The sequence below is a fragment of the Anoplolepis gracilipes genome, chromosome 8 (assembly GCF_047496725.1).
Source record: "Anoplolepis gracilipes chromosome 8, ASM4749672v1, whole genome shotgun sequence".
NCBI lineage: Eukaryota > Metazoa > Arthropoda > Insecta > Hymenoptera > Formicidae > Anoplolepis > Anoplolepis gracilipes.
The window spans coordinates 8,725,917-8,744,312 of NC_132977.1; the positions used below are offsets into that span (position 1 = coordinate 8,725,917).

The window sequence follows — 18,396 nt, forward strand, 5'->3', positions numbered from 1 at the left end:
GGTGACTTTTCTCAACGCCTGAGAAGCTGTGATAATTTTTTTTGAAATTCTGCCTCTTTTTATACCATGCTAAATACAATTATTGAAGATTGACAGATACATATCTTTGATTGTAAGCGGAATATTGCTGTGCGATATTTCTCGATACAATTGGAGGGACAAAGAATATAAGTTTTTTTTTTATTTTTTATTTTTATTAATTCGAGGTAGATGCCCGATTTAATGTAATTACACAAACTTTCATTATAAAAATTATAATCCGTGGAAATCCTTTTCTCACTATTTTTTCTTTGTTAGGGGGAAAAAACGCATCTTTTTATTCGGTTTCTTCGTTCGAAAGTTTAATGTCGTACATTCTTTATTTCTATATCTTTATATTCTTCCCTTCTCGCTTTTAGTCGCGGCGGCATTTGTCACGTGTCCTCGTCGCTCGCTTCTTAATCGAGGCGACAGTGCTCGGCTGGGACATTAGCCGCTCACTGCTATGAAACTTCGTTCGACCGTGTTAACTATGGCCGCGCGATTGTTCGCGCCGCGTAGAGACGGCCGCGTTATGATTTCACCGGAAACCCGCGACGCGGTGCGTAAACAGTGTGTTGTCGACCGATAGTTGGCGCCGGACAAACGCCGATGAATATCGAGATAATTGAAACACGTGTACAAGATGATGACACAGACGAGAAAAATTTATTAACAAAATAATTCTTCTCACGCGAAATTTGCTCCTGAATTATTATACAAGTAGATAAATGTCGGAAGTTTAATTTAGTGATTTTTTTTTAGTATAGGATTTCTAAACATCCGACACATTTTATAGATCAGCAAAATCTTATACTAATTTTTTTTCTAACTTTCTTATTTTATAAATAATTTTGAAAAGGTCGACTTTTAGAACAAGACTAACAATAAGTTTTATTTTACTATATTGGATTAATTGAATAATATTCTCGCGCGCATATACATACAAGATTTGATAATTATTCTAAATTTTGTTTCATTTTTATGTCAAGTAATGATAAAATTTTCTAACAAAGTTAATTAATTTATATCTAATTTTGAATTATTACGTGATATGGTTGGGTGTGTAGTACATTTTTAGAAATATTTTAAGCTAATACATGTCTGATCGTCTCACAGTTATATAAAATCTTAATTTTTAATTATTACGGTCTTAAATAAAGTCTTAATTCATCAATTGTATAGTCTATATTTATTATGCTAAGTGCTAAAAATTAACTTTTGAAGAGAATTGTGTGAACTTTATAAATTAAATTAATGTATATATTTAAAAGTTGTTATTGAAAGCAGATTTAAAAAGAACAACCCCGATCATATCCTGCCTATTTTTATTTCACTCCTCAGATACAGATATCCGAAAATAATTGGTGAATATTTTCTCGCGTAAAATAATAAAATAAATCTAATCGATCAATCTTATTTTTCTTCCCGCTCAGAAGATATCGCGCGCGCGTATGCGTGCATACAGTATGCATCTTTTTCCTTTTAACTCGCGAACCCTCGACGAGCATTAAGCGCGATTACCGCCCGGTTATTATTATTCCGGCAGGTTAAAAGCGTCGCGGGTGTCGCTACGGCGTCATGACTGTCTTGGAAGTCGTTACCCGAGCTTTTCGCCGAGAAAAGTCGGTCGTAGATCGCCCGTCTAAACCCAGGCTCGTGTCGGTCGTACACGAGAGATCGCTGTTACAACATATTATAGAAACATAATGTCAGGCCAACGGGATGCAGCGCAGAAGGATAGGCGGGGGTGGAGACGTCGTGTAGACGTAGAGGGCAGATGTACAAGACACAACTTTTACGGCTTCAGTAGCTCTTGCGAATTTGGCTTCTGCTTATCTGTCATACGGCAAGTTGTACTTTTTAACTTGCATTCCTGACCGTTCTGCTCTCACGCGCGCATTAATAATAATATTCGCTTTGCCATGTCGTGCCATGTCTAGGCCAGGGGCACCGACCGAGAAGTTCACGTGTCGTTCGAACGGAAAGACAAAGAATGTGACCTCGTGAGATCTCGCTAATATTTTAAACGCGGTTGTAACCAGATTTTATGGGAAACTTTTCATTCGCGAGCAAATAAAAATCTCTTGTAATCCATTTATTATAATCAGTACCTTAGAACGAAAATAATCAACGTCATCGCCGTGACTTTTTAGACAAGTTACCCGGCGGCAGAAATTAATGATCCTATCGTGATGCAAGAATGCGCGAGATAATAAAGTGACGTAAAATTTCTTTTAAAGCGTATGCGTGCAATCAAATCTAATAGTCGTTTATTCGTGAAAATGGATTAGGAGAATCGTATCTATGGACGATATATTTGCAAAAAATCATCTTTATTTACAGTATTACCGTGCGTATACAAATCTGCCATTTCGTTGAACGTGCATTAAAATGAAAGTCCCCTCTCATTGAACATCGCGACACACAGCGATGGCTGTTCAATGGTTCGTAGAGAAGTGCCGCGCATCCGGTGAAATTCCAGTGGCATTCTATATCACGATTTCTGTGTGAGAGTATGCATCTCTCTTGGATCTCCCCAAACCCTTTCTCACCGCTTCCCGCCGCTTTTCGTCTATTCGTCCTGTTTTCAGTCGCTTAGCGCGCAGATTTGATTTGTCGCGCCGCGTTCGTGGTTTTGAGCTACGATAATGGCGCCTTCTCTTTCTCACCATGGTCCGTCGTCTCTTCGAGTTAAGCGACGAGCATCCGTCCGACAATACACAAGGATGTGTTATGCTCGAGTTCATTTCGCACCGCGATTCCTAGCCAGACGTTCAAGGAAGGAGAGGAGTCCTTTCTCTTCCTTAGTCACTCACTTACGGAGAGCAACTGCTTCAATTTAAGTCTATGCGCGCGATAAAATTGCCACGGAATGAGAGAAAACGGAGGAAAAATTTTTCCGCCTGGAGAATTACGGACATCCTATCTTGTAAGGTGCTTTGTAATTAAAAAGAATGTGTCTATTAAACTGTTGCGCTCCTTTCTTTTCTATCGAGAATGATTCATTTACATTATATTATAGTTATATTGATAATGTGGTAATTAATAAAATATTATATTTATATAGAAGAAATATTATTTTCGCAACATTTATTAATGAAAGTTTGATAAAAAAGAAGAAGAAATAAAATAAAAAAAATGATGAAAAAGAGAACTGTCTTTATAAATGGCATAGTTTAAGAGAAGATAATATATTAATATTAAAAATGTGATTTTTTTTATGTTTTTCGATACAAACGTGACAATCGCGAGGAGAGATATAATTAAAAGTTTAAGGAAGACTACAACACATAGCGGTAATAATCGGTGCACAAAAAAATAAATTGTACATTCGTGTTCTTACGATGTCGTCGACTCGGTTGGCTACGTGTCCGTCTTATTACAAGATCCATGCTTCACGCGTGCGGGCCAGGAATCTTTCGCTAACAAGGATCGTGAAAGGGAGTAATGACACGGCCGGACGCAATTCGAGAGATGTCGGTCTATGGGAGAATAAATTTGCTTACCGGTTTCACGAATTGCCACCGCTGCCATTACGCAGCGGAGACGAATCGTCATCGTCGAGGTGTCTTTCGCCAAACCGTCCTCCGCGAGGAAGTTCTCACGAATCCGATTCTAAACCACCTCTGCGGATCCGGCAGTTAATTATTTTTGTGTTCACCTGCGGGCTGGGTCGCTCATTTTCGTGTGTCTCGTCTTGCTTAATATATTACGATTTATGAGGTAAGCCCACTCTTCTTGCGCTTCTAGTAGAGGCAACTCTAAACTCAAGGCAAATGGCAGAAGAGGTGAGGGACCCAAGGAAAGAGATCTTAATCTTTGAGCCTTTTTTCTCTTTTAATATATATTATTATATTGTTTTTTTTATGACACTTTAATTTTAATATATCATGATATTTTCAAATGGACGATGTATGCATATTAAAAGAAAAAAAAGTATGTATATATATATATATATATATATATATATATATATATTTGTCAGATTAATTTATATATACCTACGTGATAATTTCTATTTATCTCTTTGATTCCATTAGCCGCGACCTTAAGTGTACAAAATGATCTCGTTGACGTGCGGAAGAAGAAGAAGATTATGTATATCGCACGGGCGCCATGTAGCTGTAGCTGCCAAGTGTGTAATAAGATATCCGCGGATACTCGAAGTCCTCAATTGGCTAATTTACCGGCAGTTAGCGGCTATCCGACCGCTTAGGTCATCCCAACGTGGCGGGGCATTCGGCCTGAATAATTTATAACTGCCTGTTTACGAGAATTGAGAATAATGAATTTCAACGGCTCACACTATACGACGCATCATTGACGGACTACATTCGGTCAACGGGTCGACTCGGATGTTCGTTATTAGATGATACGATGGCGCGACGACACATTCGCGAATTACATCCTTTTTCGAAGCGTTCTCCGACCGGTAGTGGTCTAATAGCGCGTAACGCGCGTATTTCTCATTGAGTCTCGTCATGTCGAGGACAAAATGCCTACTGTATGTGCGGTGTCGATTCGACGGAAATTTATGGGAACGATAGATATTACCAGTACGCGTTTTCCTGGAAGCTATGCAATTATATGCTATGCGATTCCTCAATCTTGAATAAAGTACATTCAAACCTCTGAAATATCTTCTATTCACATCACGCTAGAGAATACATACATATATTACATATGTATTAAAATTGTTAAAAATCTAAGCCAATTTATTTCCCGCATTCCGTTTTATTTTTACAATTAATCTGGTCGAGAATTTTAAATATATAATCAAGAACGAAATATATATTATATAAGTTACAAGAATTGCCCTTATATATGTATAATTACAATATCTTTACCTAAAAAAGTGCAGTCTATAGTCTATATATTTGCTTTTATATATATCTAGTTTAGAGATAATTTAACATTCGTACTTGCAAAATCACTTGCGAATCTCTCAAGTCCAATGCCAGTCAGTCGGTCCACAGTCTCTCCGTCCGAGCTCGCTGATACGCGTCGGATACGCGATCAACGCGCGCGTGGGTGTCCGGCATCGGTGCGCTTCCGGTAGGCGAGCGCAGCCTCGGTGGCAAAGAGCGGAGGAAGGTGGAGGAGGGCAATGAGAGCGAGGAGGAGAGACGGCGGGGCCGGACAGACCGATGTAAGTGAGCAGTCAGAGAGATGGCGCCTAATAGATTAGTTTGTAGGTGGACGCATTATCTCTCGCACGCGGACAGCACCGACACACTGTGCACGCTTGATTGCGCTCATATGGCATCGCCTCGTGTACGTGTATCACGGGCAATATGAACGGCCGAGGCCGAGGGCGGAAATTAGTAATGTAGCAATGAGCACCGTGCTGACTAAAGCTCGACGAGTCGCAGCTTCGGATGGCACGATAGAACGTTTGGCAGATGGAAGTGGCGCTGTGTCTCGGAAGAGCGGGAAGGGGATTGTACCGTGACCGTCTTGTTTGACGAGCGAGTCGCTAAAGAGAACGGCAGAAATTAAGGAGCTTGGCGGTATATGAACTGTCGCATCGCGTATTGTTTTAATTGTTTTAACTTTCAGTCGCGGCAGCTCTTTTTGCATTACGATCACCACGTACATTAAGTTGATTTAATTATAAGCTAGTCTCTCTTTTCTCTATTATGAGTCGACTCAAGACGCTACGAAATATTGCTTTAATGGTAATGCAATGTATATTGCATACCATTAATTATGTGACAGATGCGTGATATTGATTTTACGAAAATTATTTTGCGATAGAACCATTTCATAAAGTAATAAAATCAATCAGATTTCGCGCGCGCGCAACCTCTATGAAAATTCTTTTTTTTCTTTATCTAATATAAAAAACGAAACGAGTATAAAAAGCGGTATCGTGAATCTAATCGACAGCTTCATAAAATTGAACCCATAAAATCATAAAATCAACCACTTCGTTGGGAACATAGTCCGCCAAGAAAATATTTACAGTCCTTTTTGGCAGCTCTCGTTCTTGCCAAAGTAGCAATGGGTTTGAGTAGCATCAGAATTTTTCGATATAGAAAAATTCTGTGCTTTAGGAGAAAATTTACAAGAAAACAGATGAAGAGATGAAAAGATACATTTTGTTCACAAGAATGTAATTTTAAAAAAATAACATAGAATTCGCTTAATATATCATGCTAAATATCTGCGCTGCAAAAATTAACTTTAAATTAACTAACTACTTTAATTTTACATTTAAGCTGAAATCGTAAATGAAAAGTACTGTCCGCATTATTTTGTAGACATGATATTTCAACCATACAAGTTTGTTCGGTTGGTCGTCACTAATTTTTTTTTTTTTTCGAGAGGCTATTTCGTCGCTGCAGCCTCCGTCACGTTGCTCGAAATCCAAGTATCGAGAGGCGGTCGGTGGTCAGTGTCATCGGTTATCTAGGAGCTTTTACTACCAGCGCCAATACTCATTTTAGTGGCGGATCGATTCGAAGATATGCAAGCAATAAGCGTTTAATTGCACGGGATTCCTCATCGCAGCAGTCTCTTTAGAGCCCCAGCAGTCTTGTGGACTATAAAAGGCATCGGACCTATAAAATGCATCCTTGGCTGGACGGACGTTCCTACACCATTGTATGCATGCATATGCGTCTCTCTTAAGTCTCGCTCTCTCGCTCTCTCTCTCTCTCTCCTTTCTTCTGTCGGTTTCTCTTCATTGTCCTGTATCCGCCTCCTTTGCCCGTCCCACGTTATTCATCCTTTCGTTCCCTTTGATTGTCGCTGCTCTCGCATATATATCTCGCATGCAGAGACAAAGATATAATTTTGATACTATTTACCTTAATAATTTTGTCATTTATTTTACATTTTTCATGATGGAAACGTTTAATCTTTTCTTCATAAATTGAACAAATATTAGGACGCAATAATCAAAACGTTTACGACATTTATATTATCATACAAGTGCTCGAAAACTGAATAAAATTAATCTAAAGAGAGCAGATTTATTTATTGCGTTTTAAAGCAAGCGGTAATACGATTCAGCTTATTTTGTTTAGAGAGTTTTTTCATGAGACAAAAGTAAGCAAAATTAAGAGAAAATATGAAGAGAAACTGTACATTTGTAGATGTCCAAATTAAATTGTTCAACATTTATGTAAATTAATTTAGATTCTTCAAGAACGACATTCACGATACTATTGTTCTCTTGTTGCTACTGCACACGCAGACATGTAACGAGATAAAAGATTAGTATTTGTACAGAGCAGGAACATTTTATTATAATAAATAATCCAAATATGCTTTGCACATTAATTTTTATAACAAGGCGTGCTTTCTACTAAAAACATAATTAATAAGTAAGCATTTTATGAAAAAATAAAATTGAAATGCAATTATTAACGTACTCAACAGAATGCAGTACTTGGGTATATCGCAACGATCAGTCTTCTAGTGTAAAATAACACATTTTGGCAACAATCATGAATAAAAACAACTTCCTTCGCGGTTACTTTCTATATCGTTGTTAAATGACAGGATATTTAAAACCAGTTATCCAATTATCCGCAACTAATTAAGTGATTCGATATATTGATTTCATTTCGTTTTCATGCGCGATATTTTAGCATAGCGTCTCGGCATTCTTCGTGGTCGGAGATATAAATTTCGATATATTTATTCCCCCATGAAAACTTAATAATTATGTACGTAGCGCGCGGAATCTACTCGGGCGTGGCGCGATAACGAATACCGATTATAATTACTCCGTCGGCCATGCGACCGAGAGAAAGATACATATTTGCTTAATCGGTCGGCACACCAGCGCGCCGGAAAGAAGTGGGACAGTAAGATATCTCATTAATTAAGACTCTCCAGATGGCTGAAATTACTTTGTCTCCGGCTTCGCTCTCGCTGAACCATCCCCTTCGATTCGACGTCGTCGAAGGAGCTTACATTTTCTTTTATCGTCTAAGATGCACCGAGTTTCGTCCAACTCCGTTTCGCTATCGGAACACATTGCGAGAGATTTATCTGAAACTTGGTCCTTTTTTTCGTTTCTCATCGTCACGTTCGAGACATAGCGTGGAAAGGGAAATCCAAATTATTGTTGGTATAGATTTTCCGAAATTTACATTTACAAGATATTTTCAGAAATTGTATCTGTGCAGAAAAATATTGAAATTTTTTTAAACCAGCAATTATTTAAAAACGCAGATTTTATATTTGATTTATTCATCTCTCTTGATTCAAGCAGACGGTTACGTAACGAAGGTAATAACGAAAGCATCGTTGTTTCGCGGAGAGGCCACAATTTTTCCGCGCGCACTTAAAGAAAATCAGATAAACCTTTGAACAACTTTAGTTACTAACGATTATTCTGTAGCTCGAGGAGCAACATCTCGCTAATATACAATTGTGCAAGCGCGCCGGCTGTTCGACGATGACAGAGAGGCGATGGGGAGGGGGGGAGTCATAAGAGAAGGATATAAAATTAATAGTGATCTAGATTTCTAGATTGCGGGGAATGCGAGCAATTGCGAATCGTGGGAGTGTGGGCCTCTCTCGCGAAGGGAGAGGAGATATATGAAATTTAATACGTTCGACACGGAGACGCGCGCGTGTAGACGAGAATGAGGGAATACGGGTGAGAGGGAGGGAGGGAGGGAGGGAGGAAGCAGGGGTGAGGGAGGATATTGCGAGAAGAGAGATGCGCGAGGACGAGGAGAAAAGAGAAGGGGGCGAGGGAGTGAGAGCTGCAGAGACACATAACGAATGCCATTCCTGACCCGCATGGTTCCGCGCACATCGCATTATTGTTTGGCTTCAATTAAACTTCCATTTTATGTAATGCCCCAGCCGTCATTTACGTATCGCGATTCTCATAAGCCGCGAGCGCATAACTTCCTCGTGCGAAGAAATTATACGAGACGGCTGGTACGCCTCGCTCGTGTGAACTGTCGCGAAATCTGTCATTGGTTTCTAAATGCTGGTTCGCCCGAAACAGTTTATACACGACACTGATTATAACTTTATGTCGTTATAATATGTATATATTCTTGGATGTATACGCTATTCAAATTTTTCTCCTCCTACTAATCGCATAATCTTTGCACGATTCAAACGATAGATGTTCTTGGAACAATCTTATCACATTTTTTTCTAGGAATTTAAAATTAAATCTTCAAGCAAAACTTCCTAGCACATTCACCGCACTCTAATATTAGATTAATACATATATTGCAAAATATATATATATATATATATATATATATATATATATATATATATAAAGATTTTGTCATTGATAATAATCTCCCTATTAAACATTCATTCCGAGCGCTGCCGCTTGTTCCATAAACCTCATTAAAAATTAAATGTAATTACGAGGCCGAAAGCACCACACCTGCCACACCGGTTCTGAATTCGTCGTAAAACGCCGAGATTTTGAATCGCCAGTACGGATCTGCTGAATAAGCGGCGTTACTCTTAACTAGATCGAGAGAGACAAAGTATAAGAGAGAAAGAGAGAGGGAGAGAGAACATCGGGGTTCTCGTCGTCCTAATCTCGACAATTATCATCGCGTAGGTACACTGTGGCGGCAAACTTTTACGAGCGGTTTCGAGGCGAGAAGAAGAAGCCGTTCAGGTAAATGCACGTCGACAAACGTCGCCTTTCAACGTGTTGCCTGCGATGACCCGCGAACGACTTCCCACGGCTCCGCGTTACCGGGAGAGGAGGGAGGACCAGTCTTCGCCATTAATTTCATTAGGCGACCTGCGCCGCGGTAACGGCAAATACCAACATACCTCAAATTCGCCGACCATCGTCGTTTCTGGTTTAATGGACGTTAGATTATGCGATCTTCTGATTTTGAAATGTCTTACTAAAGCAATATTTCATAATTATGAATAAACTAATTATTTGCCGTTTGCTTGAAAATTGATAGTCTCTCCGTAATCTCATATTACGAATGAATGTAACAATACAGCCGTTACGAAGCTTTCGTCGATTGAATAAATGGCATTGTAGTGCGCCGTAAATATGCGTAACATTACGATCCGTAGATAATGCGGAACATTATGATTTTCTCGAGTAATGCCGGATATTTCTTTTACGGCGATAGTTTCGAATTTCAGAAGCTCTTCACGGTCGGAGAGCATGGCGAGCAGATCGGTCACGAGCGGAGGTCGTTCTTCGTGACAGGCCAACTGGCGCAGATGAATTTACATGTACGGCGTAAACTGAGTGAGTTGTTTCTGCAGCGCGTTCAAGGAAGTAGAGAAAGAGAGACAGATATAAAGAGAAGGAGAGGGATGGAGAGAAAAAGAGAAAGAAAGAGAGAGAGAGAGAGACGGAGAGAGGATAGCGTATTAACGAGCTTAAACGAACGGAAACTAAGTGTCTCGGCTCGGAGTAAAATTAATTAATCGCAATCATCCAAAGTGCTATGACGATTGCACTCGCTGGCGTCTCGCCTAAATTCTTTGTTTTCCCGTATTCGACGTAGCAGTCCATCTCCATACAACTATTTTGGTACGACGTCAAACTCGTGGAATTTATTAGCCAATGACAAAATTGGAATTCTCAATTTATTGACCATTCACAAATTCAAATTTTAGCGATTTTTATGTTTTATTTTTAATTTGTTATTTAATTAATTTTGTTGAAAATCAATTTTATTTTTTTAAATTTAATTTTTGTATTGATCTGCTGATCTGCTGAAATTAAATATAATATATGTCAGAATGTCTACTAGAAAGAATGTCTCTCTAGAAAAACATGGAAAACTTGAAAATCTTAGAAGTTTTTTGTATCTGGAAAAAAATCAGAGAGATCTCATGGAATTTAATTGAAAATTTTATTCAAGGAATTTTTTCGAAAATTCTCTTTTTGATCATTTTGCTCTCATATTGTAAACAGAAAGCCATGTGTGTGCAACTGGCATCTTATTTCGTGGAAACCTATTAATTGTTGAAAATTCTGGCTTTATTTTTAATAGCTTTAGAATTCTTGATATAGATTAAACAAATAGTGTCGATCAAAGAATGGTCCGGGGAAAAATCGGAAACTAACTGACAATGAAACCAAGTTTACACTGCGTCTCACTTTGTCCTTTGACGATTTTTTTAGCATTCTTCATATTTTAAGCGCTTGAGAGTGCTACAATAATTCTACAAATAGTTTTATGCGTAAAAATTATTGGAATATTAATTAAACAAATTAAATCGCTTGAAATGCCAAACGTATAAATATCGAGATGAAACACTAGTCATATTCGAGTTTTGTCGACTTTAATCAAATTTCGTATCAGTCTTTAATCACTTTTAATTTTCAAACAGAGTTTTATGCGTAAAAGGTATTAAAATATTAAACAAAATATTTGTTAAATTAGATTGGCCGAGACGTTAAACGTAAGCACCGAGATGGTACACTGGTTTCAATTGTTCTATCAACTTTAAATGAGATTTCGTATTATTGTATTTTATTTAATCGTTCTGTAATCACTTATAGTTTCTGGAAAGATTTCTAAATATGCGTAAAAATTGTTAGAATATTTATTAAACAAATTAGATCGAGACGCCGATATAACTAAAATTTATATTTAGTGCCTCAGGCGATTTAATTGTAAAAATCTTAACCGCTTAAAATCTGGTAAGAAGGATTTAAAAAATTGTTAGCAGATAAAATGAGACGCAGCGTGAACTTGGCGTTTTAGTTCGTTTTAGGCATTTTTTTTTTAATTTAATGGTCAGAATTATTTGCTTAATTTGTGAAGAACTATTCAAAATAAAGTCAGAACTCTCAACAATTAGTGAGTTTCCATGAAGTGGAACGCCAGCTTCACACACACCAGTCAGCCAACCAAACATTATGCATAATTTAAAATATATTATATTAATGTTTTAATTATACTTTAATATTCAATATCTTAACGTAATATTGAATATAAAGTACATATTCTTTAGAATTTTTAATGATAAAGAAATGAAAAATTTATAAAAGTAAAAAATGCTTTTATGAAAGTTATTCAGTTTTTTTTAGTTTAATACATTTACAAATCTAGCACTTGAAACTTAAGAGGCTCTGTGTTTTTCCTTTGCATGATTGAAAAACATTAAAAAGTATATGTAATAAAAAAATGTATTTTATATAAGTATTAAAAATGTATTTTATATATACATATAAGTAGCATTAAAAAATCTTGAAAATATTCTTTTTACTTGGAATTTTTAACAAAAATACCTAGAAAGTCAAGGAATTTTTTTTATAAGATTTGAGTAGATACTCTGCATATTGAAATATCCTACGATTAATGAAATAGGAAATTTATTTATTTTATATTAAATGATCAAAGAGTACAAAAATATTAATATGAAATTTTCTATTATTATATGACAAATCTAATCTTATCGTATTAATTGAGATGTCTTCATTTTTAAAAATTTAGTTGAATTTTAAAATATGATTTTAAATACCTGGCCATTTTCGCGACTTAATAAAATCGTTTAATTTGAGAGATATTAGAATAAATATTTCTCGAGTGCCATTTCATGCTATCTCGCCGATACCAAGTAACGACATATCGTCGGCTTTCGCAGCATCACAGAGACGCGCAGGAAAAACATCGGCGCGTTAGATCCGCGCCTGAGGAAAGAATGCGCGATTAGCCGTCACGTTACATCCCCGAGCCCTCTTACGTATCTTTGTCTCCGTGGGCATAGCTGGTGCACGCACCAGGTGTCTGTAATCGTTCACAAATTAACATAGCTGGGACAGTTTCTTCTTCTCTCGTGCACGGATTTACCACTGTTACCGTATAAGGGCAATATTACGGACTTCGCGTTCTTAGTTCGTACCGCGTATTTCAATCATTTCGTCGGTCGGCCTTTAAAAACGAAGGTGACGGTTGTAACCGTCTGCGGAGATTCTCAACAAGGATACACTATGTTATATGATATATAAAAGAGGAATTATTAAATAATTTTTAAATCTGTTACAAGTAATTTTATTACAGTCTTGTGTTTTAGCAGTATGACAAAAAAGGCAAAAATTAAATATTGATGTTTATTTCATGAAACTGTGTCTGACTAAAATTGTATTATCTTAAAAGAATTTTTATTTTGTTAAAATATTTAATATAAAAATATATTAAAATTGCAACACGATTATATTAAAAAGAATATTATATTATACTGATATAATCACCTTATGCAAGGAACTCGAAAAATACGTACTGCGATAATTATCATGACAACATGGACCGGATTGGTAGACATACTTTCTCCGCGCGAGGTGTTGCAAACATATTTGGAAGCAGAAATTGCTCGTTTCCTTTATTTCAGCAATTATTTTCTTTCTCGTCGCCGTTGATCGGGAGCAAGAGCTACCGTAATCCCCTGTAGGCATCCACCTCTCACCGAGAAATCTCGCAGCCCGTTCATTCGGCATCACGAAAGCGCACGTCGTTGACGAACAGTTGTCAGCGACCAACGTTGTCACGATCATTATCCGACCCGCAACGTTCTCACACTCTCAGTCGGGAGAATCGTATGGATCCCGCGGATAAGATCTACAAAAAAAAAAAAAAAAAATCTGTCATCGCTCTCTTCCCTCAACGAGTTAAGACGCGCGCAGATACATACGCGAAACGCGACGATAACCAACCAGTGATCGTGTACACTTTGAGAATTCTCCCGGTACTTCTCCTTCAACGATATTCTTGATTTATAAATATTGCCCGCTCCCGTCAGCCGTTCTCTCGAAGTCGGGACACGTGTAATAAAACGCGACGTGTAATAGAACGCGTGTGCGTCATCGCGGAGACGTATTTGCGTATGTTCGCCGGTATCCAGTGCGTGAAGAGAAGAGAGAAATTCGAGAGAGGGAAGAAAAAGAAAGAAAGACGAATGAAATTGGACTCCTGGAAATCGTTCTCATTTGACCGTAATCGTCATTTCCGAACGTCAGCTTCACGTAATTGTTTCATACGATGATATTAATTGTCGAGTTGGTGACGTCTGTAAATTATCGTGTGCCGAGTAAATTGTATATAAGGATAGCGATTGAAAATGATAGCCTCTACCACATTAGAGGTGGATGTAGCATACTTCCGGATTAAACTAGCGAACGTTGCGTTGAGATCATTAAGAAGATTATGCATGCACATGCATATATTTTAAAACTATTAATTTTTCAAACGGTATGCTTTACTCTTGCAAATTTTTTTTTCTATTTTTGTAATTATTTGCAATCTGCTGTGGTTTTCTCATAAATCTAGTAAAATTGAGAATAAATATCTTTTAAATGGAGAGAGAGAGAGAGAGAGAGAGAGAGAAAGAGAGAGAGAGAAACTCTTAGTACAAAGCAAAGAATAATTTATAGAATATTATATTTAGAGCATCGGTGGTGTATTCTGATGTTTTTTGGACACATTATAAAGTTTCTTAAATTTATTACAAAACTCGTTGCAAAATCTGAAATATGTTAACTTTAAGATTGGTTTCATCCTCTCCGAGTTTATCCTTTCCTAAAAGTATGCCATAAAGCTAGGAGACTGCAGAAAATTAAGTAATTATCACGAGATAATTACGCTTACAATATGAACTTTGGTTATAAATTACGGCTCACGGAACGCTACAATATTTACTAGCTTAAATAAATTCCACGTAATCGCGATACAATTTATTATACTACTGTAATATATTACGAGTTACCTAATCAATGCCATAAATTATAATATACAATCTTTTTAAATTTTTACTGTATGTAAAAAGAGAGAGAATAAATATACATCTATGAATATGTAATATAGATTGATAATATTAAATCTTTTTGCAAGCACAAGATAAATCTCATCGCAGGTACAAGTTCAACATCACCGTTCGTCTTTTTAAAAAAATATGCTTAATCCAAGTTGCAAATGGCTCGCATCCCCTTCGTGCTTTTATTACCGGCATTATTTGCACGCCGCGATATAAATAATCGCGTGTATCCTCGCCGGGCGCTGTTTTACACGCTTAACTAATTACCTCGGCGAGACTATACATCTCCGATTATCTGTCCTCCGGAAGCCTCCAGGAGAACAAAGGCTAGTTACACCGCCTACCTTTACATTAAACTGCATCTGATCCACGCGAAATACTGATTACACCGAGGGTCGACACCGTCGGGTCGATTTCTCCGTATAGCGAAGAGGATACTACACGTAAACGCGAGACGCTGCCGCGCGCGACTCGTAAATTTTCCTCCTCGCGTCTCTTTTCCGTTCCCACCTCGCTCCCGACCGGTAGGATGGGCCCTTCGGTTGATTTAGCATTCAGCACTTAAATCAATTCGAACAAGTTCGGTACTTAAGAGCTCCCGAGTTTGTACAGAGAGAACGTTGCTCGCTCGTACCGCCTCTCGAAGTCAACGTAGGGAAAGACGAGAGAGAGAGAGAGAGAGAGAGAGAGAGGAAAGGGGTGGGAGGGAGGGGAGGAAGAAGGGGAGCAGCGGGGGCCGAAACGCGTGGGCGCAGATGGGCTCGCGGAATCTCGAGGCGTTCATTACAATTATCATAGCAACCCCACAACCGTAACACCATTGCAAACATTAAGATGGTGAACGATGCCTGCGGAGCTTCTCTTTCCTTACCCGGCGTCGGAATAAACATCGATTTCCTGCCTTCGCAGATATCCCGACTAATCCGACCAAGCGAACTCGCCTATTTTCGCCTTTAATTCTGTCGTTTAAATTTCAATAACTCTTTGGTCGAGATCGAATCAGAGGGAGAAATCCAATTTTCGTTGGTTACCCACGAGAAATCTGCACGCGATGCTTATCTCTAATGAACTTTACTTATTGATCTTAACGTTGCAAAATGGCTTTCTTCGGTTCTTATTTCTGCATTTTGTGTTCTTTAGTTCCTATACCGGCGGTTCTGAGATCTCCGATAAATTATAACTGGAAATAACATAAGGGTAAGGAGCGAGGGGGCGGGGGGAAGGGTTGCAAACTTGGTGGCGCGGCGGGGCGAGGAGAGTAGCCTTTTAGCGACTGGCGCGAGCAACCCTTTTCTTGTAATTCGACGAAATAAACGCCGAACGTTAGGCCAAAAGCAATAAAATAAATCAAGCAGCCTGCTCGAGAAGGAAAACATTACCGCTCGAAGCGTCGTAGTAGCAAACGAGGGTCTTTCGGCTATCTAAAGGCCCTTCGAGGCCACACTGCGTTTTACTGTCTCAACGTTGTCCACGTATGACCACGTTTATTTTTTGGCCAGAATAGAGCCGAAGGAATAACGTCAATCTACGAAAGAGCAATATGACGAGTTAACTGCTGCTTTAACTCAAATTCAGTTAGCCTCTATGAGATATTTCAAATGCGGCAAACATCATATCATTTTATGTATCTGACACGTACAATGTGTCATGTTTCTTGAAAATTCGCAATACTACTTAATCACGAAGAAAATAAGATTTTATCTATACCCCTCTGTTATCGAATATAGCGTGTAAATTCTTTATTAAATGTCACATTATACGTTTCTGGTGAAGACAGAACTGAAAAATTGATGAAATTTTTGAGGTAACTTTTTTAAGAAGATATTATTTTAAGAAAATGCTTGACGTATACTAATAAGCTGAAAATGTATTGAATATAATTAAAAATATACTGTTATACATTTCTATAATTAAAAAAAGATTCTGACGTACGTTAAATTTTATTTTCATTAGAGTAAAACTCTAAGGAGAGCGAGACGAGAGAGTATCGAGAGAAGAGTTAAGACGTTATATATAAAATACCACATTTTCGTCACATTTTCATTGGTTGAACAATTATACTTATAGCAAGTTTGATGACGAATGATCTTGTGTAGCAGTATATAATATCTGTGTAGTTGTTAACGTGTCATACAGTGCAAGCAGTCAGGCAATTATTAACGATCGTAAAATATTGATTGATTCTGCCGTCTTTTAATAGCTACCATCAATTATATTCTCCATCGAATGTTGATTGTTTTAAAAAGTTTATTCTTGATAATATCTTTAGCATTTTTATAACATAGAATTTTTTTTAAGTTCTCAAGTTGAAGTTTACAATAAACCCAATCTTATATCCTGGTAATATACATATATTATATTTATATTGAGATACATCATTTGAGACTCTCCAGAACAATCAACTTTTCTTTTTTCTTACGCATTGCATATTCAACTTAATAATCAACCCATTTTCTATAATTAAAATGAATAAAAATACTTTGAAAAAAATACTTTATAATCCAGAATATGCAATTTATATTTTGACGAGCAATCTAATTAAAACTTTACAGAAAGCGAATTCCACATTGACACCGATAAATGACAGATGCATCGAATTAAAAACATTCTCCCTTCATCTTTTTAAGCCAGCCGTCACTCTTTCAAAAAGCATTACTCTCTTTGGATCGTGCATTCAGGTCGCGATAAGAATCTATGTTAACGGGAAGAATCGGAAGAGCAGGCTACTTCCTCCGTGAACCAAGTGCCAGGCACGAGGGAGAGATCGTGAATCGGGGTATCTTTGGTTGGATTTAAGGTCGAGAGAAGAACGCCACGTCGGCTGGGGTTGGCTGGAAGAGTTCGAAAGATACGACATCGGCACCGTCGGCGGAGGGTCTGGTTTCAAGGGGATAAATACGGCCGTCTCTCGACGAAGAGAAACACAAACAGTAATTACGAATATCTCGGCGCGGAATCGAAAAGACATCGCGAATCTCTAACTGCTTTCAGCTATCCGACTTCTCGATGGAAAAGGGGGCGATTTCTTTCTCTCTTCTCTCTCTCTCTCTCTCTCTCTCTCTCTTTCCCTCTCGCTTTTCATCCAATCCTTGCAACATCCGTTCTCCTCTCTTCGTTGATTCTTATTGGCCCCACCGGGTTTTCCGTCTGCTAGGTATCAGAAGTAACTTCGAACCCCTTTTAGTCGTACTTTCGGATTAACCCGCTCCCTTTTCCTCACCTCATTTCGTGTCGAAAACTTATTAGTAATTACGGCGAATATCTGCTCACAGGATTCTAAAGGGATGGATCTCTGTGTGCACAGCTTTTCTCCCTTTATTTTTTTATCCATTTCGTCGACACTCATATTTCGTCACAATTTTCGTTTTGTTTCTCCCGCTTTTTGGTTTCCTTCAATTTGCTGTCTCTTTCACACTAACAATTTTGTACTAAATATTGTTATGAAAAGTTGGACTCATTAAATTTGATGCATGATCGAATACGAGATAATTGTACAGTTAAAATTATTAGTTAAAATACAATTAAAATATAAAAAGTTGTATAAATATCATTTTTATTATTTTCTTAGGTAGTATAATCTATATTTTATTAATATATACTACACACGCACATATTTATTTTGGTACTTTTTGTATTTTC

At 37.7% G+C, this 18,396-nt stretch overlaps 1 protein-coding gene and 2 long non-coding RNA genes across 5 annotated transcripts in view; 1 reads left to right on the forward strand and 2 right to left on the reverse strand.

The window, feature by feature from the left end:
* The window catches only part of LOC140668529 (uncharacterized), a 112,222-nt gene that overhangs the window by 87,376 nt on the left and 6,450 nt on the right, over positions 1 to 18,396 (forward strand). The window lies entirely within an intron of this gene.
* The window catches only part of LOC140668527 (uncharacterized), a 253,644-nt gene that overhangs the window by 82,199 nt on the left and 153,049 nt on the right, over positions 1 to 18,396 (reverse strand). The window contains exon 4 of one of the 3 annotated variants that reach the window (XR_012047188.1): positions 13,231 to 13,565. The exons of the other annotated variants lie outside the window; for them this stretch is intronic. The gene's annotated coding sequence lies outside the window, so the exon portion shown is untranslated. The remainder of the gene's footprint in view (positions 1 to 13,230; positions 13,566 to 18,396) is intronic. 3 annotated transcript variants of the gene reach the window in all.
* On the reverse strand, positions 3,222 to 5,028 carry LOC140668528 (uncharacterized). The gene is made up of 3 exons (XR_012047190.1): positions 4,944 to 5,028; positions 4,027 to 4,284; positions 3,222 to 3,782 (listed from the first exon to the last, which is right to left on the reverse strand). It is a non-coding gene; the product is annotated as an uncharacterized lncRNA (long non-coding RNA).